Source organism: Balaenoptera acutorostrata, chromosome 11 (genome assembly GCF_949987535.1).
Source record: "Balaenoptera acutorostrata chromosome 11, mBalAcu1.1, whole genome shotgun sequence".
In the NCBI taxonomy this organism is placed as follows: domain Eukaryota; kingdom Metazoa; phylum Chordata; class Mammalia; order Artiodactyla; family Balaenopteridae; genus Balaenoptera; species Balaenoptera acutorostrata.
Window position 1 is genome coordinate 45,240,389 of NC_080074.1, and position 26,056 is coordinate 45,266,444.

Sequence of the window (26,056 nt, forward strand, 5' to 3'; positions counted from 1 at the left end):
TAGATTTCAAAGCCTAAGCCATGCTGAAAATAAGTAGGAAAGAAAATTTAAATTGGATCAGAGATCTATTTTTTTATATTAGCTTGGACAGGACTTTATTTAATAATTGCAGACTGAGATATTTGCTATTATATGCAAATGAGTGGAAAAGCTGTGGAAGAGATTTGAGATTTTATGCATGTGTGAAGAATGATCCTACCAAACAGATTTCAGAGGGCAGTGTTGCAAATTAATATTTATTTCTAAGGATTCCTGAGTCCATTTCATCCTGGTTTATATATTAACAAATCACATATTGCCTTGTTTGAGAGTCTCTCTGAGACCGCTACCAATTAACTAAACTCATTTCCTGTTCTTTGGCACATGGATGGTCTCACTTCTCAGGCTCATTCAGAGTTAGATGTCTATATGTGACTGAGTTCCAACCAACAGCATAAAAGCAATAATTGTGTGTTCCATCTCCAGTTATGGTCAATTAAAACTTCTAATGCACTCTATACTTTGTTCCTTTTTTATCAGAAAATTGTTAACTCTTGTATTTTAAAAATTTTTTATTAGAGTATAGTTGCTTTACAATGCTGTGTTAGTTTCTACTGTACAGCAAAGTGGATCAGTTATATGTATACATATATCCCCTCTTTTTTGGACTTCCTTCCCATTTAGGTCACCACAGAGCACTGAGCAGAGGTCCCTGTGCTATACAGCAGGTTCTCATTAGTTATCTATTTTATACATAGTATCAATAGTGTATATATGTCAATCCCAATCTCCCAATTTATACTTTGTTCTTTATTCTTCTGTCAGGTGCACATAGAGGACAAGAAAGATCCAGGCATTTGTAGAAATATACAGAATAGGAGTCTGGGTCATTGAATAAACTAATGGAGGAGAAATGATCTGCCATCCTATGCATTTGTCAACTATGGTTTTGAGGGCAAAATATAAAATTCTATCATGCTAAGTCATTGCTTTCGTTCTATTTCTACAGCACTTAGCCTATCCTAAGTAGTACAATGAGTGATAGCCATAAGAATGAAAAGAGAGGTGAAAATATTTCTACATTAAGGAAGTGTGTTAGTGTCTAGAAGACTCACAAGAAGAAAATATTTCTGAAATTATATAAAGCAAGAACCAAAGAACAAAGTTAGAATGCTGTTTGCATCCTTAATGAATTGCAAGAAATTTGCTCTTATGTATGAGAAAAACAAAGTCATAAGAAATGAACCAGAAGAGATTAAAAGGTAATGAGATAACTGAAAGATGAGAGTAAAAAAGAATAAAGTCTACAATGTAGGAAAGGAAGAGAAAACTTGACACTACAGAAAATTAAATCAGTAACCTGAAAGACAAATATGAGAAGCTCTCCTAGAGTGTCATGGAATAAAGGTTAAAGAGTTTAATATGTTGTTAAAGAAGAATGATAAACCCAAGGTTAGATAATAAGATACCAATACTTTCTTTACCAGAAGCAAGTGATTAATAACTAAAGATCTCAAGCTGAAGAGATTCATGTTTTTTTGGTTTGTTCAGGAATGATCAACAAGAAGGAATTATTATGATACAGTTTTGAACTGCAAAGAGAAACAGAAACTAGTTATGCAACCAGGAATGGAAAAACACACAAACACACATGGATACCAACAAAAGAAGAAAAGTCAGTCATCAGCAGACATTTGGTCCTGTCCAAAATGTCCATTGAGACGTTTGGTCCATGCCAAAAGGTCCTTGAAATTTGGTCCTATCAAAAACATCCACTTTTAGAAAACATCCCTGAGTTCAAATATCCCATAACTTTTATATATGCTTTTGGGTTACAGGATTAATACATTAAAAAAATACTACCATGTTTTATTAGTCCAATAATTGTGTTGTGGCTATACTGCCAATAATAATTCTTCTTGCCTAGCAGGTAATGACACATGGGGTTAGGTTGATGGGTTGGGGTTTGACTCTTACAGAAGAGCAGGATTTATATTTACTATGCATGCTGAGGGAGACTCCTACAGTTAGAGAAATGAACAAAAAGTCCAAACAAAAAGATGGGATCTCAAGATACACAGTGCATTAATATATCACTGGGCATTTGTTTGGAAATGATTGGGTCATTAAATACAGGGGAAGTTTGAAAGGAGGAGCTTGGTCGAATTGCTATATAAAAAGAACAGTGAACAAGTTGACATAAACACTTTACAAAACATCTTGCATGTTTGGGAGGAGAGAGAAAGGGTGTGACTCTCCTATCACACAGGGGTCATGTGTATTAGCTGCCATGAGGAGGATGCTGGGCATTTGATTAACCCCCTGCTACAACTATCCCATCTCCCAAGGTTAATGAGTGGTGTTTCTCTTGAACCAATGTCCTATAGATGTATGATCACAGTAGACCTCAAGAAGTATCTGGAGCTATATGGAGAGGTTTCATTGGTGTGACTCCCACACAGGTACCTAACTCCTGGCTGATCCAGCCCAGCTGAACAAGGTGTCGAATCCTTAAGACATTAGTAAGGTTTTCCCTACCAGTAAACCAGTGACCATTGGTCAGATGTTTACAAAAGAAAAAAATAATAACCCTTCTTCTGTTCCTTGGCAATATGACATCTTTATTTTAAAATTCTCAGCAGAATATGGCAGAAATAGTGTACTCAAAAAAAAAGCCAATGCTTCCTTAATGTTTTTTGTTACCATTTCCATTCGTTTAAAATGGAAAGGAATCAAAGATATTTTCCATTCCTTTAAAATGGAAAGGAATCAGAGTAAAAGATATTGGCAGAGTAAAAGATACTGGCACTGTGAAGAGAGGAGAATCTGCAATGCCCAATGTACAGTTAGTCAAGATTTGGATAACATTACAATCATTCAAGATGGGACAGAGAAACATCAGCACAAAGTTGGTGTTGAGGGGAAGTAAGGAAAACCCTGAATAGGTTAAAATGACAGACAGAAGAAGAACCAAATGCAATACCATCACAGGTATTTCAAAGAACTCACCATGACATTCATGATGAAGAGGTACTGTTAATACTACCAGAAAGAAACCCATTAAAGAGACAAGTAAATAGAATTCAAAACAGACATCAACCTCTAAACTCAATTTTATTTCATGGACTTGAACTTCCAGAAGAGTACAAAGTGACCAGATACAAAGAACCATCTCTTATGGATGATTCTGATGCTCAAGACGATGAAAGAATTCTTATTTACACAACTATGACAATACTTGATATTTAAATACCACTACCACATTTACTGATGACACCTTCAAGATGGCACCAACACAGTTCACTTATTTATTCATTGTGCACAGTGTGGTATTGGGTTTTACCATACCATTGATTTAACCACTAAAAATGAAACTCTGAGAAGACACTTACATATATATATGAAAAAAATGCCTGAATTTGCATGGGAAAAATCTAAACATTAATTCTTCATTGTGCATGATGTATTTTGAGATTGCAAATGTGAATGCGATTTGACTACTCCTACCAAATGCACAAATAAAAGGATGCTGTTTCACTTTTCACAATCACTGTGACAAAAAAGAATATATCTTCTTAGGGTCTAACATGAAAGTATATGACAAGAGAAATAACACCTATAAGTATGCATCCATGTTGTTTGAACTTCCGTTTGTGCCTCTGGAAGATGTAAATGAAATTTTGAGTATAATATGGAGAACTCAGATTTAGATGACCTCATATGTTACGTTGAAAGAGTGTATGTTCATGGAAGGCATGACAGAGGCAGAAGACCAGAAAATCCAAGATTTCCACCTGAAATTTGGGACGTTTATATATCAGTGCTGAACAGCTATCACAAGACAATACAGTGGAAAGCTGCCAGAGCAAATTTCAAAAGCTGATGGTAGTGCATCATCCTTCAATATGGTGATTTATTGAAATGTTAAAAGATGAACAGCAAAGGAATGAACAAAATATCACCCAGGTTCTTGATTGTCACACTCAAATACTGCCACCAACTTCACAACAATACCAACAAAATCAAATTTATATAACTGAAATTGTCAACAGATAAAATATAAAGCTAATAATCAGGTCAATATATACTTGAGAGCAGTTTTTCATCAACTTAAGAGTAACCTTGCCAAACTTCATGATGAAGAAGAACAAGAATAAATGTAAAATCCAAAATTCATCAGGAATTACAATAAAAATAACATAAATAAACTTTTAACAAAGTTAAATGTTTATATTACTTAAATCGTGAGCCAAATATCTCAATGGCCATTTTGGGAAGGGCCAAATTTCAAGGACCTTCTTGGTGTGAACCAAATGTCTCTGTCAGGACCAAATTTCAAGGCCCTTTGGCAAAGTTAAATATTTGTATTATTTAAAAAATCATGGAACAAATGTCTCAGTGGACATTTTGGACAGGACCAATTTTCAAGGGCCTTTTCAGCATGGACCAAATGTCTCACTCAGGATCAAATTTCATGAAATTTCTGGCAAAGTTAAATGTTTGTATCATTTAATGAATCATGGACCAAATGTCTCAATGAATATTTTGGACAGCACCAAATTTCAAGGACATCTTTAGCATGAAAGAAATGTCTCAATGGACATTTTGGACAGGACCAAATATCAAGGAACTTTTGGTGTGGACCCAATGTCTCAATGGACATTTTGGACAGGACCAAATGTTCTGCAAAGACAGTTAGTTGTTCTTATGATGTTGCAGAAACCAAAATACCAGAGGACAGATTTCAAAATATTGAGTGGTAAAAGACATAATCTCAAAATGTCAAGACTCACTGAATAGTCTTTCTTGCATGGACTCAGCAGAAAATAAAAATATTCTCAGGTATGTATGTTAAAAATTAAAACTTTCATATATCTTTCTAAAGTTTAACATATGTATTAATGAAAAAGAGATAAAGCAAAGGTAAGATTTAAAGAAGGACAATTATAATTTAAACAATTAAAGGTAAGTGTTAAAAAAGGTAATAGCAAAAATCTGCAGTCATTTTTGTCAATCAGTAAAAAAAGATGGCATATGTTAGATATATCATAAAAATAATGAAAAATCATCTTTATCTGAAGTAAGAAATCATTGAGGAAGTTCTTCAAATAGATAGGATATAGAAAAAATAAAATGCATTAAATTTTTTTTAATATAGGCTATAAAAATAATACTTTTATCAATTTTATCAACTAGAAAAATATAAGCTAAAGACAGCTTAAAAAATTAAAACTATTATACACAAGATTGAAGATTCAAGAGAGTATACACAGAGCAACATATACATATAACAAAGAAAGAAAATTTTAAAAGCAAAGCATAAATAAGCTGACAAAATAATTAAAAGACAATTTTTATCAGTCAAAACATTAAATATGAAAGAATTTAACTATCAAAATAGAACTCTCACTACATGACAAAAGTAAAATCTAACTATATGATGTTTAAAGTAAACTTAAGTGGCATTAAAAATAAAAATATGGCGGCATATATATTAAGCAAAACAAATAGGTGAACATTTTACAGAATAAATATTTTCTCTTGAAGGGCTTCATATAGAATTTAATCATTGCTACATTTAATGAGTTTTACACTGTGCTAGAGACTATTATACAATTTTGTAGTAATTAACTCATATATTCTTCTAAACTACTCTGTGAATTAAGTACAATATGATTTTCATTTTAAAGATAAATTAATAAAGGTAGCTAATTTTCTCTAAGATCACACAATTTATGGAGCTCAGATTGAAATCCAGGGCAGCTGAATTCAGAGCCCAAGATTTTAAGTTCAGTACCTTTCTATGAGGATAAAATTGTCGTAAAATTTATGCCCCTTGATTACACTGCATTGGTTATAAATATGTCAGTAAGTGACAAAAACAGTTGGAAAAAACAAACATACTTCTTTCAGACATTAACACATTTAGTAAATTATTAACTATAATCATAAAGAATAATAATTATAATAATGTCAGTGGAACTTACAATTTAATAGATTAATGAAAACTATTTTGTTCTAATCAATGTACTACATATCTTAAACAAATTTTATTTAATAATCACAGCAATTTTTGCTGTGAGAAAAATAAAGTCCAAACCTGGGATAGAAAGTAAGTAGTTGAAGGTCTTCAGTATTTGTACTGAAGTCAGTATTTGTGTCCAGAACTATTCTACTCCAAACCTCTTTTCATAAAAATACATTATATTATGTCCTAATAAAATAACAAGGTAGGTTTAAAGGTACACAAATTTTTAAATTTTTTGCAACTTTCTTGAGATATTATTGACATATAACATATGTTAAGTTTAAGGTATACAAGATGATTTGGTACACAGAAATTGTGAAATGATTACCACAATAAGATTAGTTAACACCTCCATCCCCTTACATAATTACCTTTTTTGTCTGTGTGGTGAGAAAAAATGAAAATAAATGTAATGAGGATTCAACTTAAGAAACTGGAAGAAGGATAAAAAAACTGTCTGAAATTGTGTTAAAGCTAAAAATTTATTAAATCAAAGATAAAACACAAAATTGACAGATACATTCAAGAGCTATTTATCTGGTTGATCAATAAAAGAAATAAACCTCCAATAAAGATAAGCAAGAAAATAAAAAGGCATAGAGAAAGCAGAAATTAGAACAGGCATTTAACTTCAAAAAAAATTAATTAAAAATTAATTTAAAAGAAAACAGTGTAAGATAATACTACAGGTAATTCTATCCAGAAAATTAACATTTTTAATAAAGGGAACGATTTTTAAGAAGAACAATATGTTCTCAATTTGACTACAGCGTAAGTTAAAATATATGAAAATAATTTATTAAATTAGAGATAAATAAATAAGTAAAAGTAATTGAAGTATTATCCCATCAAGAGGTTCTGGACTTGGACTGTGTTAGAGTCTGGGTCTATCACACAGTGTATAATTTCTTTGTCCTTAAAAAAGGAGAGAAAAATACAAAAATCTTTCGATCCATTTTCTGAAGTAGATAAAAACCTGACACCCAATTGTGATGAAGATGCCAGGAAAACAACACAAGCATACTGAAAAACACCAAAATCCTTGCTGTCACTCCCACAACCCCCAAATTTCATGCTTGATGGGTTTGAACAATGACACATTTTGCAATTAAAAGGATGAAAGAATCATTGCCTTGAATCCCAAATATTTAATAATAGTTCTTATGGGTATAAGGTATAATTTCTAATTGGTTCACTTATTTCTGAAACACCCTCTAGAGAGGCTTACAATAGTTGTTTCACCTACTTTTCTTTCCTGATAAGGGTTAGAATCACTGAACACTAAAACACCTTCTTGTTTAGCATTTACTAAGAAATAAAAAATGATCACCAAGTCAATTTCTTGAAATGTTAGATCCAAATATTGGATCTAAAATTTAGTCTCTATATTTGAAAAAAAATCCTTAATTTTCTCCTTTTGATGCAAAATCAAACATAAAACAAAACCCAGTCATTTTCTTTAGAAAGTTCCATAAATAATTACTAGCACACTGTGACCAAGGATAGCTTTATACTAAAAATAGAAAAATAGGGGCTTCCCTGGTGGCGCAGGGAATCTGCCTGCTAATGCAGGGGACACGAGTTCGAGCCCTGGTCTGGGAAGATCCCACATGCCACGGAGCAGCTGGGCCCGTGAGCCACAACTGCTGAGCCTGCGCGTCTGGAGCCTGTGCCCCGCAACGGGAGGGGCCGCGATAGTGAAAGGCCCGCGCACCGCGATGAAGAGCGGTCCCCGCACCGCGATGAAGAGTGGCCCCCGCTTGCCGCAACTAGAGAAAGCCCTCGCACGAACCGAAGACCCAACACAGCCAAAAATAAATAAATAAATAAATAAAGTAGCTATTAAAAAAAACAATTAAAAAAAAAAAAGAAAAATAATTGGGCTATGCTTTGAGAGGTTTAGTCAATGAAAGGAGATATCAGTTATTTATAGCAATAATAATAATATAAAAATCTATGTGCGAAGCATTTTTCTAAAGGTTTTGCATATATTACACCTCATCTAATCCTCATAACAACTCTATGTGGTAGTTTCCCAGATATAGAAACTGAAGCCCAGAGAGGTTTAGTAACTTTTCTGAGAACACAGTTAATAAGTACCTGGACACGCACACAGTTAGTCTGGATTTGTATGGGTTTGTGCTTGCAACCACACACCATAAAATATTAACAGTAGAAAGTTAAAGTAGAAATTGTCATTATCTGCAACCTGGAAAACCATTTAGAAGAGCAAGTGCTCTTAGCAATACTGCTCCTTCTCTAGCCCTAACTCATCCTGTTCTAAAACTTACAGGAGACAAAAAGCTCTGTCTTCCCTTGTCACTATTCCCCTTAATGGGGACAGCCACAAACAAGATTTATGGAGATCTGCAGAGCATCTCATGCTCTTGGTAAGACTGCCCCTCCTTGGCCTACATTCAGTCAGCTTACAAACTGTTTTAACAGATTAATTCTAAAATGGAAGCTATCACTAGAATTGATTACCCAATTTCCCCTAAGAAACCATCAGTTTCTAATCTAATCTAATCTAATCTAATCATTTTATAGCCCTGTTTATTTCAGAAACAACTAAAATCCCAAATGTTCACAACCATCCATATGGCTCTATACATCCCCTAATTGGACCCAATGCCCTACCATTTCCTGACTCTCCAAACATAGTCACTGTACTGTCAACAGAAAACCCCTTGTATCTTTCCAAGTTCTTAGTATTTGAATCTAATTCTTACTCTTTCAAACAAACCCTATAAATCCTCCATAGCCCCTGCTTTTTCCCTGCAGCACTTTCAAATGTGTCTGTGTTTTGGCTTATGCTCTTTTTCTTTTCACTGTGTTCCTTCTACAACCCCTGTACACAGGTCTGGACCAAGGGGAAGGGGTTGACTCTTTCTATGCATACCCACATCACTGTTCCTCCTCCCTCAGCACCTCAGTTCATTCTCCTTGGTTTATACTATCCACCCCCTCTCTTTCATGCAATGCAAAGTCTATACACATTCCTGCTTTATCTCCTTAAGTCACTGAAGATTTAATACCAGGCTCATCATCTTCTTATCGCCACGGGAAACTGCAACATCCGTATATATATAGCCTTTCAGATGCCTGTTTCTCAGTCGTTGGAAGTCATATTTCCATAATCAGTTTGACTTCCAATGACATTTTCTCCTAAACTACTTTAGTTCCCATTCCCACTGGTAGTAAGTCACACTGAAAATGGGTCCCCTATAAAAAAAGTTATAAAAAAACTACTTGTCTCAGTGCTCATTCTTTGACCACCACTTATACTTTTCTATCCCACTTAGTCTACTATCCCATTTTCAACAAAGCTTGGACAGTTGGGGACCGCCATTTCTTTGGAGCTTCTTGCTAGTCATGTCCCACTGCCTTTCTTTTTTTTTTTTCTTATTTCCCTTGTTTTACAACATATATTCCATGAAACATTACTGGAATAACACTTCTGAATAGACCATCCACCATACTGCTCCATTTTCCCTCCTATATTCACCTGATATACTGATACTAGTAAGCATCACCAATGTATCTGGCCCTCCTTATACCATGGGTCTAAGAGAGTTTTAAACCCCTTTGAATTAACGAGCTTTGACCAATGAAATATGAATGGAAGTAGTAAACGCCACTTTTTTGGTACAAATATTATAGAACCAGTATGTGATTCCTCATGTTTTCTCTTTTTCACTGAGACAGTCACAGAAATATATGTTAGTATGGAGGAACCTGATATCAAAGCAACACAGAATACTGAGCTAATACAAGGTGGACAGTTGCCCTGGAGAGTTTTATGGATCCATATCGATCTTTGTATAAACTATGTTTTTATTCTCTTAATGCCAATAAGGTACTGGAGTCAACTGGACTCGTATCTGGAAAATCCCTAACCTGGTTAATCTCAACTCAGTGTATTTGTGCTTCTAGCTGAGCAGCTAGAACAACACAGGAAAAAAAGAATCACAACCTTGCTGACTGGTCTTATTTTAAATTTGGGAGCATAAGTTTCAGTTGTTCTTCCTATATTTCCCACTATCTTCTCTCTACAATTCTTTAAGATGACCATTTCACAATTTTCCCCCTCTCCCAAATCATCCAACTTACCCCATTATCAGTTTACAGCCTGTGTTCCTACTTTACTGAGGATGTAGAAGCCGTGGTAAAGTAAATGTCAAATTCCTCACTTCCAATACCGAATCTACTTATCTACCTAAATGTAAACCCATATAACCTGCTTTCAATCATGTTAAAGTAGAACAGGGAATCTTGCTCCCCTTTAAGCAAGTCACCTAAAATTGCCTGGATCACAGCCTCTCCTCTCTCCTATTGAAAGGCTTTGTTTCTGAAATTATCCCCTCTGTTTACATAAATATAATTTCCTTGTTATTGGATCTCTCCCAACAACATACAAATATATAATACATATTTCTTAAAATATAAAAAATTTGGCCACCTCTTTATCCCCTTTTCTACTATCCTGTAATAGTCCTAAAATAATTGACATCTTCAATCTGCTGCAGCATTTCTAGTCAAGGTCACAAGGGAATTTTATCTTACATTTATTAACCATTTATTAACAAATGGTTAATTTCAGTCCTCAACTCACTTAACCAGCCAAATTCGTAATTAGATTTTACATATTTGCTCACTTCCTTCTTCCCTCCAGAAACATTTTTTTTTAAACTTATATTCAGGGACATAATGACCTTAAGTCTTACTTCCAAATTGCTGTCTTTCCTCAGTTTATTCTACAGGCTCTTTCTTTGCTTGAACTCTAAATGTTAGAGTATTATACGACTTAGTTAAGGACCTTCTCTGTTTTCTCTTCTTCATTGACACGCACTCCTTAGATGATCTTACCCAGTCCTGTGCTTTTAATATGTCTATAAAATATCAAGTACCAAATATGCATTTCTATCTTCAACACTTCCCATGAGTTTCTGAACCAGATATGGAATTTTCTGTTATATTTCTACACTCAATAAAAATTTCAAATTTAATGTGTCCAAACCACTTTTTACCTAACCCACACATTCCCGAGTCTTATCCATCTCTGTAAATGGGGCCACTGGCTACCCCACTGCTCAGACCAAAACCTAGAAGTCATCCTTATTTCTCTAATTCTCCTTGGGCCAGCAGGCAAACCAAAGGGTGCTCTTCTCATGATGATGGCAGTGGTAGAAGAGAAAGAGTGGAAACCTGTGATGTTTCTTAAGGACCAAGCTTGTAATTGGCACACTGTTAGTTCTGCCTACACACCCACTGTTGACCAAAAACAATTGAAATGACAAACTTACAGTTAAGGAGTCAAGATTTTGGCCAATAATTTAATGTCCTAAGCAATATATCCACGATTGGTAAAACTGTTTCTGAGTTAAAATATTATTGGAGTTCTAAGCAATAATAAACAATGTTTGGCAGAGGTTTTTAAGTATGTAAAGCATTTTCACATGCATTGCATAGTTATCCATATTATCTCATTTTATCCTCAGGCAACACTGCAATATGTATATTTTCACCATTTTACAAATGAGAAAACTAAGGATCAGAGAGGTAAAATGGAATTTCTCAAATCACTGTTATATAAAAGCATTGGAATCCACTACTTAGTTTTGTTTAGATTCCAACTATCTCTCCCCTCTTTCTCTACTACATCATAATGCCTCCATAACTTATTAAAATAAAAGAAAAATTTTGGAGTATAACATGTTGTAAATTGCCTACATATGACCAAACAGTTGCTACTTAGTGACATGTATTCATGTTACCAAAAAAACTTCATCTTGTAAACTTAACAGTGATTCTTATAGTCAGCTTTGATGGATGATGCTGTTACTATTGCATTCAAATCCTCTGACAACATCACTACCAAATCAATATCCTTTCCAATGTATCATGTAAGAAGTCTGAAAGAGATTACAAAATAAAAGCACTCCATATTTTCAGAGTATTATCAATGATGATACCTGTGTCTAGAAGCTAGATAGTAAAATGGGATTTGTGTGTGTGTGTGTAGTCAAATGGTATATCAAACAGATTAGACTTTGGTTTGCAAAACAGAGTTCTGTCCTTGTTCTGATCTTTATCTTAGCAATTATTTAGCAAAACTTACTGGACTCCTTTTAGTATATAATTATTTTTGCCATTTGAGGAAGATATATGATATACAATTTTTCAGTAAAGGACGTTTTCTAATGTAGTGAAAAATGGGAAAGTTTGTCATGTTTTAACTGTAAAGAAATAGCTGTGTTTATCATCGAATACGCAGCATCATGAAGAAGAGAAGAGGGATCTTTCATAAGCATACTTACACTAGGGGAACCCAATTGGCTTTCTCCCCTGATCTTCACCTGAGCTTTTTGTCTCAGTTCAGCTGTGCCATCTATCAAGGGTGTTGATCAGGACCTAAGGACAACTTGCAACTGTAGCTAGACACAGTAGGATGAAGCTTACAATTTTGCACCAAGTATTTAGTTTCTTATTTTAAAGTTTTGCTTTCTCTATTGTTTAAGGCAAAGTTGATTTATCATGCCACAGCCTTGGCTCTGCTCCACAGTGAAATCTACAAAGTTGCTTGAAAATTCTTTTTAAGTGTAGTTAAATCCATGATTTGAAGGATCAGTCATGTTCTGTTTTCCATTATTTTCACATATCTACTAGTGTCTGACACCTGTTAAGCCATCATAAATATTTAATGAATTAAATCAATTAACTTATATGAGGTTTTCATAAGGAATAAAGAATGAAAACAAGCCTAGTGTAAATTATTAGTTAAGCTTTTATGAAAGAAAATTAAAAAGGAAAATAATACTTTAATATAAGGTTTCAAAATTTCTCTTAGTTATCATGCGTTACAAAAAAAATAGAATTCTCAAATAAATAAAAGAAAGTTTCCTTAAAGGGAAAAATGTAATTACATATGAAACTTGGAAAAAGGTATTAAACATAAAGCTCTGATAGCACTGTTGTATAAAATGACTCTAGAAGGAAGAAAGAAAACACAGAAGAAGAAAAAATAAAATCATAGATCTGTTTTATAACAAAATCAATAATAAAGAAAAATGTCTCCAAAAGCAAAGAAAACAATTTTGAGACTTGAGTCAATCCATTAAAAAAAATGGGAACCCAATCCAAAAATGGGCAGAAGATCTAAATAGACATTTCTCCAAAGAAGATATACAGATGGCCTACAGACACATGAAAGAATGCTCAACATCATTAATCATTAGAGAAATGCAAATCAAAACTACAATGAGATATCATCTCACACTGGTCAGAATGGCCATCATCAAAAAATCTAGAAACAATAAATGCTGGAGAGGGTGTGGAGGAAAGGGAACACTCTTGCACTGTTGGTGGGAATGTAAATTGATACAGCCACTATGGAGAACAGTATGGAGGTTCCTTAAAAAACTACAAATAGAACTACCATACGACCCAGCAATCCCACTACTGGGCATATACCCTGAGAAAACCATAGGTCAAAAAGAGTCATGTACCAAAATGTTCATTGCAGCTCTATTTACAATAGCCAGGACATGGAAGCAACCTAAATGTCCATCGACAGATGAATGGATAAAGAAGATGTGGCACATATATACAATGGAATATTACTCAGCCATCAAAAGAAATGAAATGGAGGTATTTGTAATGAGGTGGATGGAGTTAGAGTCTGTCATACAGAGTGAAGTAAGTCAGAAAGAGAAAAACAAATACAGTATGCTAACACATATATATGGAATCTAAGGGAAAAAAAAAAAAAAAAGGCCATGAAGAACCTAGTGGCAAGACGGGAATAAAGACACAGACCTACTAGAGAATGGACTTGAGGATATGGGGAGGGGGTGGGGTGAGATGTGACAGGGTAAGAGAGTGTCATGGACATATATACACTACCAAATGTAAAATAGATAGCTAGTGGGAAGCAGCCGCATAGCACAGGGAGATCAGCTCGGTGCTTTGTGACCACCTAGAGGGGTGGGATGGGGAGGGTGGGAGGGAGGGAGATGCAAGAGGGAAGAGAAATGGGAACATATTGTATGTGTATAACTGATTCACTTTGTTATAAAGCAGATGCTAACACACTATTGTAAGGCAATTATACTTCAATAAAGATGTTTTAAAAAAAAATGGGAAAAAATTGAAAGAAGTATCAATTTTTCACATAAAGATATATTTGTATACATAAGATTTATATCTTACACAGATAAAATATGTAGTTATTATAAAGAGATGAGTATTTAATGCTTGAAAACTAAGGTTCAGATCTTATCTCAGACACTGCTTGATTCAATAATTTATGACACATCATTTAAAAATCATGAGCTAGTCCTCCCCCTGGCCTGAGTGCGCCAGAGCCCCTTAATCAGCTGCTCCTTTAACCCCCTCCTGTCTGGGCAAAGAACAGATGCCAGAGGGCGACCTATATGCAGAGGCAGGGCCAAATCCAAAGGTGAACCCCAGGAGCTGTGCAAACAAAGAAAACAAAGGGCAATTTCTCCATGCAGCCTCAGAAGCAGAGGATTAAATCTCCACAATCTACCTGATGTACACTGCATCTGTGGAATACCTGAATTTATAATGAATCATCACAAAATTGAGACGGTGGACTTTGGGAGCAACTGTAGATTTGTGGTTTGCTGTATGCGACTGACTAGTTTCTGATTTATATGGTTATATTAGTTTAATTTTTAGCACTTGTTATCACTGGTGGATTTGTTTATTGGTTTTGTTGCTCTCTTCTTTTTTATTTTTATTACTTAAAAATTTTTTTTATTTTAATAATATATATTTTAAATTTTTTATTTTAATAACTATTTTATTTTACTTTATTTTTCTTTCTTTTTTTTCCTCCCTTTTCTTCTGAGCCATGTGACTGACAGGGTCTTGGTGTTCTGGCCAGGTGTCAGACCTGAGACGCTGAGGTGGGAGAGCTGAGTTCAGGACACTGGACCACCAGGGACCTCCTGGCCCCAAGTAATATCAATCGGAGAGAGCTCTCCCACAGACCTCTGTCTCAATGCTAAGACCCAGCTCCACTCAACGACCAGCAAGCTCCAGTGCTGGGAACCCCATGCCAAACAACTAGCAAGACAGGAACACAAGCCCACCCATTAGCAGTGAGGCTGCCTAAAATCAAACTAAGGTCACAGACACCCAAAAACACACCACCAGACGCAGTCCTGCCCACCAGAAAGACAAGATCCAGCCTCATCCACCAGAACACAAGCACCAGGCCCCTCCACCAAAAAGCCTACACAACCCACTGAACAAACCTTACCCACTGGGGGCAGACACCAAAAACAATGGGAACTAAGAAGCTGCAGCCTGTCTACAAGAGACCCACATCAGACCTAGGGACACATACAGACTGAAAGTGAGGGGACGGAAAAGATATTCCATGCAAATGGAAATCAAAAGAAACCTGGAGTAGCAAGTCTCATATCAGACAAAATAGATTTTAAAATAAAGATTATTACAAGAGACAAAGAAGGACACTACATAATGATCAAGGGATCAATCCAAGAAGAAGACATAACAACTGTAAATATTTATGCACCCAACATAGGTGGACCTCAATAAACGCTAACAGCCATAAAAGGGGAAATCGACAGTAACACAATCATAGTAGGGGACTTTAACACTGCACTTTCACCAATGGACAGATTATCCAAGTGAAAATAAAGAAGGAAACACAAGCTTTAAATAACACACTAAACAAGATAGACTTAATTGATATTTATAGGACATTCCATCCAAAAACAACAGAATACACTTTCTGCTCAAGTGCTCATGGAACATTCTCCAGGATAGACCATATCTTGGGTCACAAATCAAGCCTTGGTAAATTTAAGAAAAATCGAAATCATATCAAGTATCTTTTCCAACCACAACGCTATCAGATTGATATCAATTACAGGAAAAACACTGTAAAAAATACAAACACATGGAGGCTATACAATATGCTACTAAATAACCAAGAGATCACTGAAGAAATCAAAGAAGAAATCAAAAAACAGCTAGAAACAAATGACAATGAAAACACAATGGCCCAAAACCTATGGGATGCAGCAAAAGCGGTTCTAAGAGGGAAGTTTATAGCAATAAAATCCTACCTCAAGAAACAAGAAACATCTCAAATAAACAACCTAACCTTACACCTAAAGCAATTAGAGAAAAAACAACAACAAAAAAACCCCAAAGTTAGCAGAAGGAAAGAAATCATAAAGATCAGATCAGAAATAAATGAAAAAGAAATGAAGAAAACAATTGCAAAGATCAATAAAACTAAAAGCTGGTTCTTTGAGAAGATAAACAAAATTGATAAACCATTAGCCAGACTCATCAAGAAAGAAAGGGGAGAAGACTCAAATCAACAGAATTAGAAATGAAAAAGGAGAAGTAACAACTGACAATGCAGAAATACAAAAGACCATGAGAGATTACCACAGGCAACTATATGTCAATAAAATGGACAACCCGGAAGAAATGGATAAATTCTTAGAAAGGAACAACCTTCTGAGACTGAACCAGGAAGAAACTGAAAATATAAACAGACCAATCACAAGCACTGAAATTGAAACTGTGATTAAAAATCTTCCAACAAACAAAAGCCCAGGACCAGATGGCTTCACAGGCAAATTTTATCAAACATTTAGAGTAGAGCTAAATTCTATCCTTCTCAAACTCTTCCAAAAAATTGCAGAGGGAGGAACACTCCCAAACTTATTCTACAAGGCCACCATAACCCTGATAACAAAACGAGACAAAGATGTCACAAAAAAAGAAAACTACAGGCAAATAACACTGATGAACATAGATGCAAAAATCCTCAACAAAATACTAGCAAACAGAATCCAGCAGCACATTAAAAGGATCATACACCATGATCCAGTGGGGTTTATCCCAGGAATACAAGGATTCTTCAATATATGCAAATCAATCAATGTGATACACCATATTACCAAATTGAAGGAGAAAACCGGATGATCATCTCAAGGCAATATATGACAAACGCACAGCCAACAACGTTCTCAACGGTGAAAAACTGAAACCATTTCCACTAAGATCAGGCACAAGACAATGTTGCCTACTCTCACCACTATTATTCAACATACTCTTGGAAGCTATAGTCATAGCAATCAAAGACAAAGAAGAAATAAACGGAATCCAAATCGGAAAAGAAGTAAAACTGTCACTGTTTGCAGATGACATGATACTATACATAGAGAATCCTAAAGATGTTACCAGACAACTATTAGAGCTAATTAATTAATTTGGTAAAGTAGCAGGATACAAAATGAATGCACAGAAATCTCTTACATTCCTATACACTAATGATGAAAAATCTGAAAGAGAAATTAAGGAAACACTGCCATTTTCCATTGCAACAAAAAGGAAAAATACCTAGGAATAAACCCACCTAAGGAGACAAAAGACCTGTATGCAGAAAACTATAAGACACTGCTGAAAGGAATTAAAGATGATACAAAGAGATGGAGAGATATACCATGTTCTTGGATTGGAAGAATCAACATTGTGAAAATGACTATACTACCCAAAGCAATCTACAGATTCAATGCAATCCCTATCAAACTACCAATGGTGTGTTTCACAGAACTAGAACAAAAAATTTCACAATTTGTATGGAAACACAAAAGACCCCAAATAACCAAAGCAATCTTGAGGAAGAAAAACGGAGCTGGAGGAATCAGGCTCCTGGACTTCAGACTAAATTACAAAGCCACAGTAATCAAGAGAGTATGGTACTGGCACAAAAACAGAACTACAGATCCATGGAACAGGACAGAAAGCCAAGAGATAAACCCACGCACATATGGTCACCTTATCTTTGATACAGGAGGCAAGAATATACAATGGAGAAAAGACAGCCTCTTCGATAAGTGGTGCTGGGAAAACTGGACAGCTACGTGTAAAAGAATGGATAGAGCACACCCTAACACCATACACAAAAATAAACTCAAAATGCATTAAAGACCTAAATGTAAGGCCAGACACTGTAAAACTTTTAGAGGAAAACAGAGGCAGAACACTCTATGACATAAATCACAGCAAGATCCTCTTTGACCCACCTCCTAGAGAAATGGAAATAAAAACAAAAATAAACAAATGGGACCTAATGAAAGTTAAAAGCTTTTGCACAGCAAAGGAAACCACAAACAAGATGAAAAGACAACCCACAGAATGGGAGAAAACATTTGCAAACGAAGCAAGTGAAAAAGGATTAATCTACAAAATATAAAAGCAGCTCATGCAGCTCCATATCAAAAAAATAAACAACCCAATCCAAAAATGGGCAGAAGACCTAAATAGACATTTCTCCAAAGGAGATATACAGATTGCCAACAAACATATTAATGGATGCTTAACATCACTAAGCATTCGAGAAATGGAAATCAAAACTACAATGAGGTATCACCTCACATCGGTCAGAATGGCCATCATCAAAAAATCTACAAACAATAAATGCTGGAGAGGGTGTGGAGAAAAGGGAACCCTCATACACTGTTTGTGGGAATGTAAATTGCTACAGCCACTATGGAGAACAGTATGGAAGTTCCCTAAAAAACTAAAAATAGAACTACCATATGACCCAGGAATTCCACTACTGGGCATATACCCTGAGAAATCCATAATTCAAAAATTCACGTGCCACAGTATTCATTGCAGCACTATTTACAATAGCCAGGACATGGAAGCAACCTAAGTGTCCATCGACAGATGAATGCATAAAGAAGATGTGGCACATATATACAATGGAATATTACTCAGCCATAAAAAGAAACAAAATTGAGTTATTTGTAGTGAGGTGGATGGACACAGAGTCTGTCATACAGAGTGAAGTCAGAAAGAGAAAAACAAATACCGTATGCTAACACATATATATGGAATCTAAAAAAAAAAAAAAAAGGTTCTGAAGAACCTAGAGGCAGGACAGGAATAATGACACAGATGTAGAGAATGTACTTGAGGATATGGGGAGGGGGAAAAGGGTAAGCTGAGACGAAGTAAGAAGTAAGAGTGGCATTGACATATATACACTACCAAATGTAAAATAAATAGCTAGTGGGAAGCAGCCGCATAGCACAGGCAGATCAGCTCTCGGTGCTTTGTGACAACCTAGAGGGGTGGGATAGGGAGAGTAGGAGGGAGACGCAAGAGGGAGGGGATGTGGGGATATATGTGTGTGTATGGCTGATTCGCTTTGTTGTGCAGCAGAAACTGGTGCGACAGTGTGAAGCAATTTTACTTCAAAAAAGATGTAAAAAAACAACAAAAAAGAAATTGTATACCTTCAACATGTGTACTTTTTTTTTTTTGGTATATCAATTATATCTCAATAAACCTGTTTAAAAAAAAAAGAAAAGAAGAGAAAAATAACCTCTAAACATGACTCATTAACTAAAAGTTAATGATACAAGTGGCCTCTACACTCTTAAAAATTAAAAATAAAATCTCTGAATGACCTGTAGAGAAAACAGAAATGTCAGTTACATTTTCATTTCAATGTTCTTCTCAAACTTTGTCTCTTAGTATTTTGGGCAAGAAAAGAGCATTAAATATTGGAAGAAACAAAATAAAAAAATAAAAATCATGAGCTAGACTTTTCTCATGTAGAAAATGAGTAAGACAATTAACTCAATTTTTACCCAATTTGTATACAGCTATACATATCTTTACACAGACTATAAAATAACTTCAAATCTACTTTCTCACTTGAAGATTTCTATTCAAGATTATAATTTGCAAGTGAGATAATAAATGTAAATAAATTTATAAAATATCAGAAATCATTTCACAGACATAATGTGGCTTTTTATTTTGCTATCATATACGTATATTTTAACCTCCATACTTTCAAAGAATGAAGGTGAGGGTTGTTTCAAGAAGCAGTATTATTATCATGGAATTAAAAGGAAATTTGTCAATGGCTTCTAATAGAATCTAAACTCCCTACCTAACTTACAGATTCTTACATAATCAGGGCCATTTTTCTCTATTTTTCAATTTATAATGTTTCTTTATTGCTCACTACCCTCTAGCAAAACTAGTCTTCTCCAGGGGTCTAAATTATGCCGATTTTATTCCCACTTTAGGAGCTTGCATTAGTGTTTCTTTTAACCTTGATAGCTGACTCCTGGTCATTTAAACATTAGGCCTTCCCTAATCACCTGATCTAAAGTAGCCTCCAAGAACTCTACCAAATCACCTTACAGTGATCTTTTGTAGAATACTCATCACCACCTGATATTTTCCTGTGCCTTCATTTATTTTTCCTTATTTACTGTCAACCTTCTCCTTCTAGGATTTATCTTCATGAATGAGGGAACCTTGCCTTTGTTCTTCATCTCAACATATGTTTGTTAAATAATCATAGAGAACTTCCAAGCTGAACACTTCTATGGTACTGGGGACTAGAGTCTCAGAGGTGTACTCTTTGTCCAAATACACAGGCAGTTTCTTGGATCTGAGTTCCACGACCTCTCTCCTTTATCCTGCTAATCAGCACTAGTTAACTCTTTTATTGGTTTTCTTGTCACAATGTTATGTTCAAACTTACAACAAGCAGCATAAATCTACTATATTTCTATAAAGTTGAGAAATATTCCCAGTATTCTAAGAAAAGAGCTGGCATTCTGTTGACCAAATAAAAAGGAATGCTGAGAAGTTGATCTGGATCAATCACCCACTCAAGTAACAGAAGCAAAAAGTGTATGTATAAAAGAAGTACTGTCAGCCAGAAGAATCCTAAAGGCACCTAAAATTCCAGATGGAGAAGTGACATTGGAAAGAGTTAGATCAAAAGGCTTATTGATTATTATGATTCCAAAGTGCTGTTTCTAGTAGTTTCGACACAGGAATTAAAAAAGTGAATGAAGAATGGTCACAGTTACTGATGGATATTTAAAGATAAGATAAAAGTCCATGCTAAAAAATGATTGGTTAAAAAGGCTAAGGAAAACAGTCATCTCACGTAAGGAAGAACCAAAAGCATAGGTACTTATCCATTCACTTTGAGTGTGAAGGAAAAGAAAGGAGGTTACCAATTGTTAAAGTATTTTAAGTCTGATAAGAGTATCAAACACTTTCATAACATTTAATAGTTTATAAAATCAAATTATTTTCATTCTCAGATTTAATAATCCTTCGTAAATGGTATTTTTAATTTCCCTTTTAAAGATGAAGGTAGTCACCTCAGCTCTGATATATAAAGAGTTTGGAGATTACCACTCCTCTCCTCCTTATAAGGAGAAAAAGCTGGACAAGAAAAAAAAATAATGACTTTTCTTGGACCCATCAGAGAGCTGATGTCACAGCACAAAGACCCACCATGAAATCTGGAAAGACAGGAACATCCAGAGAGCTGTAAGACCCAAGATTTGCTTATCTGGAACAGAACCTGCTGGGCACCATAAGCTGGGAGGAACAGTGGGCAATTACTTAAATAGTAATTTTGGTTAATTCTTGAAAACTGGGTATAGATCAGTGTGCAACTGAACAAATCCTGGGGCAACAGTCGTAGCTGGGCCGCACACTTTCATTAGCTTTCCCTCCAGGAACGCCATCTGGTTCTCACAGCCAGGATTCAAGGATGATCCTCCTTGTGGCCCCGGCAGTGGGAAGAAGAGTAGCCAATGCGAAAGCCTCCCAGGTTCTTCTCCCTGATAAAGGCCATCTCTCCAGGGGAAGGATGCCACAAGTTGGCAATACTGGAAATTTACCCCAGTTAGGGTGAGGAAACTCCAATCCCACTCTAGCCTGCCACAGTCTTCCTGGCTCAACTAAGAGGAAAAAACCCATAGTCAATAAGGGAGAGAGATTGAAGTAAACAGATTAAGAATGCTGCAGCTAAGGGAGGGGTAATGGGAAGGGGATAAAAAGCTAGACTCCTGTAGAGGAGACAGAAACACTTGTGAAGGTTACATTCCTGAAATGCAGTCTCAAGAAACTGTGATTTAGTCTGAGAATTACAGAAGACTCCTCCTCCCCACACTTTACCGCCATATTAACAGCATTCCAGCAAGGTAGCAGTAAACTATAGCTGCAAGATATAGGCCCTCGTTAAGAAGCAGTATAAAGGAAAGCCCCAAAACAAAGAAAGGAGCCCAAAATAAGGACATTAGAGGAATTTGAAGTCTCTGATACCTATAACTACAACAAACATTGGATGCATCCCAGCTCTTAGCCAGGTTAACATAAATCCTTACATTAAAGGTGTAGGGACTTCCCTGGTGGCACAGTGGCTAAGACTCCGAGCTCCTAATGCAGGGGGCCTGGGTTTGATCCCTGGCCGGGGAACTAGATCCCACATGCATGCTGCAACTAACAGTTCACATGCCACAACTAAGGAGCCCACATGTAACAACTAAGACCCAGAACAACCAAATAAATTAATTAATTTAAAAAAAAAAGGTCTATTTACCTAGCAGTTCCTATTAACCAATACAACATTACAAAATATGTCAAAAGGCAAGAAACAACAAAGTCTGAAGAGAAAAAAGCAGACATCAGAACCAGATTCAGATATGGCATGGGTATTATAATTATCAGACAGAGAACTTAAAATAATTAGTATGTTAAGGCTCTAATGGGCAAAGTAGACAACACATAAGACTGGATGGCTAATGTAAGCAGAAAGTTGGAAATTTTAAGAAATAATCAAAAGGAAATTCTGTAAATCAAAAACATAGTATCAGAAAAGAATAATGCTTTTGACACGTTCATCAGTAGACTCAAGGCAACTGAGGAAAGAATCAATGAGCTAGAAGATAGGTCAACCTTAACAATCTCATACAAAAGTAAGAAGCTAATTTTTAACTTCAGTTCCTCAGTATCCAAATTCTACTACCCGCTTTTATTACCTTTAATTATCTACTCTAGCATAGATAGAATCATTACCTATCAAAAATAAACACAATGGGATATAATATTTAAAATAATAATTTACTTGAACATTTGGTAAGTGAATATAATTTAAAAATAAATCCATGGTTTTACCAGCATAGAGATTCTAATAAAATATCAGTTACATAAATGCTAAGAAATCTAATTTGATTTGTATTTTGTCAGATTTACATTAGTATCAATTTTATTAACCAAGGAATCACCAAGACCAGGGTACATGGAAGACCCTGCATGAATGTCTATTTAACAACTGAATGCAACTCTGTGCAAGAAGAAAAGAAAATATCAGAAGCCATTATTTAGCTAATTATTTCTCTCATTTTAATTTCACTCAACAAATGATTACTTTATGCCTACTTTGAATCAGAGGTTCTACTGTTTGTTGATTTAACAAGAGTTATAGATTAATACAGATAAAAAGTCATGGTACCTTCCCTTCAATTGGTTACTGTCAAGTAAGAGAAGGGGATAATTGGGTGGCTGGTGATGCTGCCTCTTAAAGGACATAATACGGCAGGTTCTGAAAGGTGGGGAAAAAAAAAACCTCTGAAGACTAAAACCAACTGTATCATTGCTGAAGCGACCTTGGTAGGAACAGGTGGCAATACAAAAGGTGAAATCTCCCCCTCCATATTCCAGCCTTTCTGTCTCCCATCAAAATCCTCTATTATTTTTGACCTTTGAAACACAACAAAACAAAAACACTTTCTCTTAACCAGATATAACTACCCTTGATATGAACAAAGATGTCAAAGTCCAAACACTCATTGTTTCCATCTCTGGGTGACATGTATGACATCCCTGTCTAAATGATGTTAACTGATCCCTAAGATAGTAAGAGTTCTACTTTTAATAACCTAAGGACTAAATTATAAAATTAAATACCAACAAAAATCTTTAAATAAATAATGAGAAAAAACGGGAAGAGGGAGAGGGATCAGGAAGAAGATGATGGTGAAGACAAAGAAGAAGAAGATAGTAAATATATAAACTAAACATATAACAAGCAAAGGAAAAATATTCATAGCAGCTAAAGTTCTCATTTCTGTAACATGTCACAAAGTCATGGTTTATATTTACCTTTTCATTCTTCTAGTATTCATTTGCCCTCTCCAGAACTTCAGCTGGTCAGGGTCTTTACCTCATGGAGTAATTCATACCTTAATTACTGAATGTTTTGACTACTCAGTGGTTTTGATTTTTTATGCAGCTTTTAATATTTGATATAGAAGTAGTAAGAGCATACCCTGCATTTCAAATCTTGTCTTTCCCTCTACCACATTTTGAGTGGTTAGGAGGAGATGCATGTTCAATTAGAAGGATTTTTTAATAAAAAATTTTTGCTTTTTGCTTTTTGCATTCTTCTCTTGTTCTATAGTTACAAAGTCATGCTTAAGGAAAACAAAAAAAAAAAGGTTCCTTTTTTTTAAACCAATTAATAGCAAATGATATGGAAGGAAAAATAATCAAGTAGAGATCCTTTCTCTATCTAATCAAACACAGCAACTTCTTTTCTTATATTGATTGAAATGCTATTTGTTTACATAAACTGAGACCTTTTTGTACCTTTTCTACTTCTATTCCAGAACACTGAGCACAAAAGTGCTGACACAATCTTTTTATTCTTATTTTTATTTTTCTTCCTTTTAAACATGCTTTTATGTGACAAGTCAAGACTATGGATTATAGAACAAGATTCCAAAGAAATGAAAAAATGAACTATATACAATTTCAGTGGCCTCTTGGGGCTTTTCAGAATTAAGGTCAACACAAAAATCCCATCTGTACTTATTACCTCCATCACCCGTTGTTAAAACAAGCCCACAATCTGCTTTTTTCTCTTCTTTCTGCCACAGAGAGATTGCTATCACTGCACTTTCTATTCTCTCCCTCCTTATCACATTATGACTTTGAGGTCCAAAAAGGAGATGATTTACTGCCCTCAACATCCTAGAAAACCACAGCAAGCTCTCCTGTTGGAGCCAGTCTCAGGGAACAAAGGCCCATCTTGTGTTCTGGTTATTCCTACACTATGAACAATCAACTTCCATAAATAAGAAAAGAGTGACCATGTAAACATGTGGGGAGAAAAAATGAAGTAAAACACACCCAAGGGCAGAAATTAACTATATAAATTTTGGACCTCATATCTTCTAAATGCCTGGTAAGGTGCCTTGTAAGACATATAGGTTCAATGAATAGTTGTTGATAAGAACTGAGTTGAAATACTGTTGGGTGAAGCCACTAAGTTAATTTTTTCTAAAAATCTATTTCCTTTATATGCAGTGGGGAAGTGGGAAGGGAAAGCTGAAAAATAAAATCATGCAATTCTATGATCTTCTGTGATATCCACCCTTAAATTCACATAAAATTGTAGCTGGGTGTCAATTTACTCCATATTTTATATATTTGAAGTGTCATATAAAAGGATTTATGAAAAATGTGTACCTTTTATCTATGGTTGAGTTTTCAAATTTCACATAAAAAGTATAGCCAGTGATATCAGCTTAGATTCATGATGAAGAAAACATTCAGGCATTCATAAACATTTTGATTTTTTTAAATGCAAATTGATATTCATATATGGAGTGAGAATTCACACATTTCTCATAAAGCCTTTAGATGATAACAACTTTGAGTTGATTGCCCTACGAATAAGGAAGTGTGAAAGGAGTTAAGAAAACACATCAATTACTTGCTTTTTATTCTTTCTTAAATAACCTGAATGAAGACCCTCTTTCAAGAAATTTACTCTAATTAGTGGAAGAAAATGTACACATTACTGATGTATCAAGAGAGCCACTTCTGGGGCTTCCCTGGTGGCGCAGTGGTTGAGAGTCTGCCTGCCAATGCAGGGGACACGGGTTCGAGCCCTGGTCTGGGAGGATCCCACATGCCGCGGAGCAACTAGGCCCATGAGCCACAACTGCTGAGCCTGCGTGTCTGGAGCCTGTGCTCCGCAACAAGAAAGGCCGTGACACTGAGTGGCCCCCGCACGCCGCAAGTCGAGAAAGCCCTCGCACAGAAACGAAGACCCAATGCAGCCAAAAATAAAATAATTAATTAATTAATTTTAAAAAAAAGAAAAAACAAATAAAAAAAAAAAAAAGAGAGCCA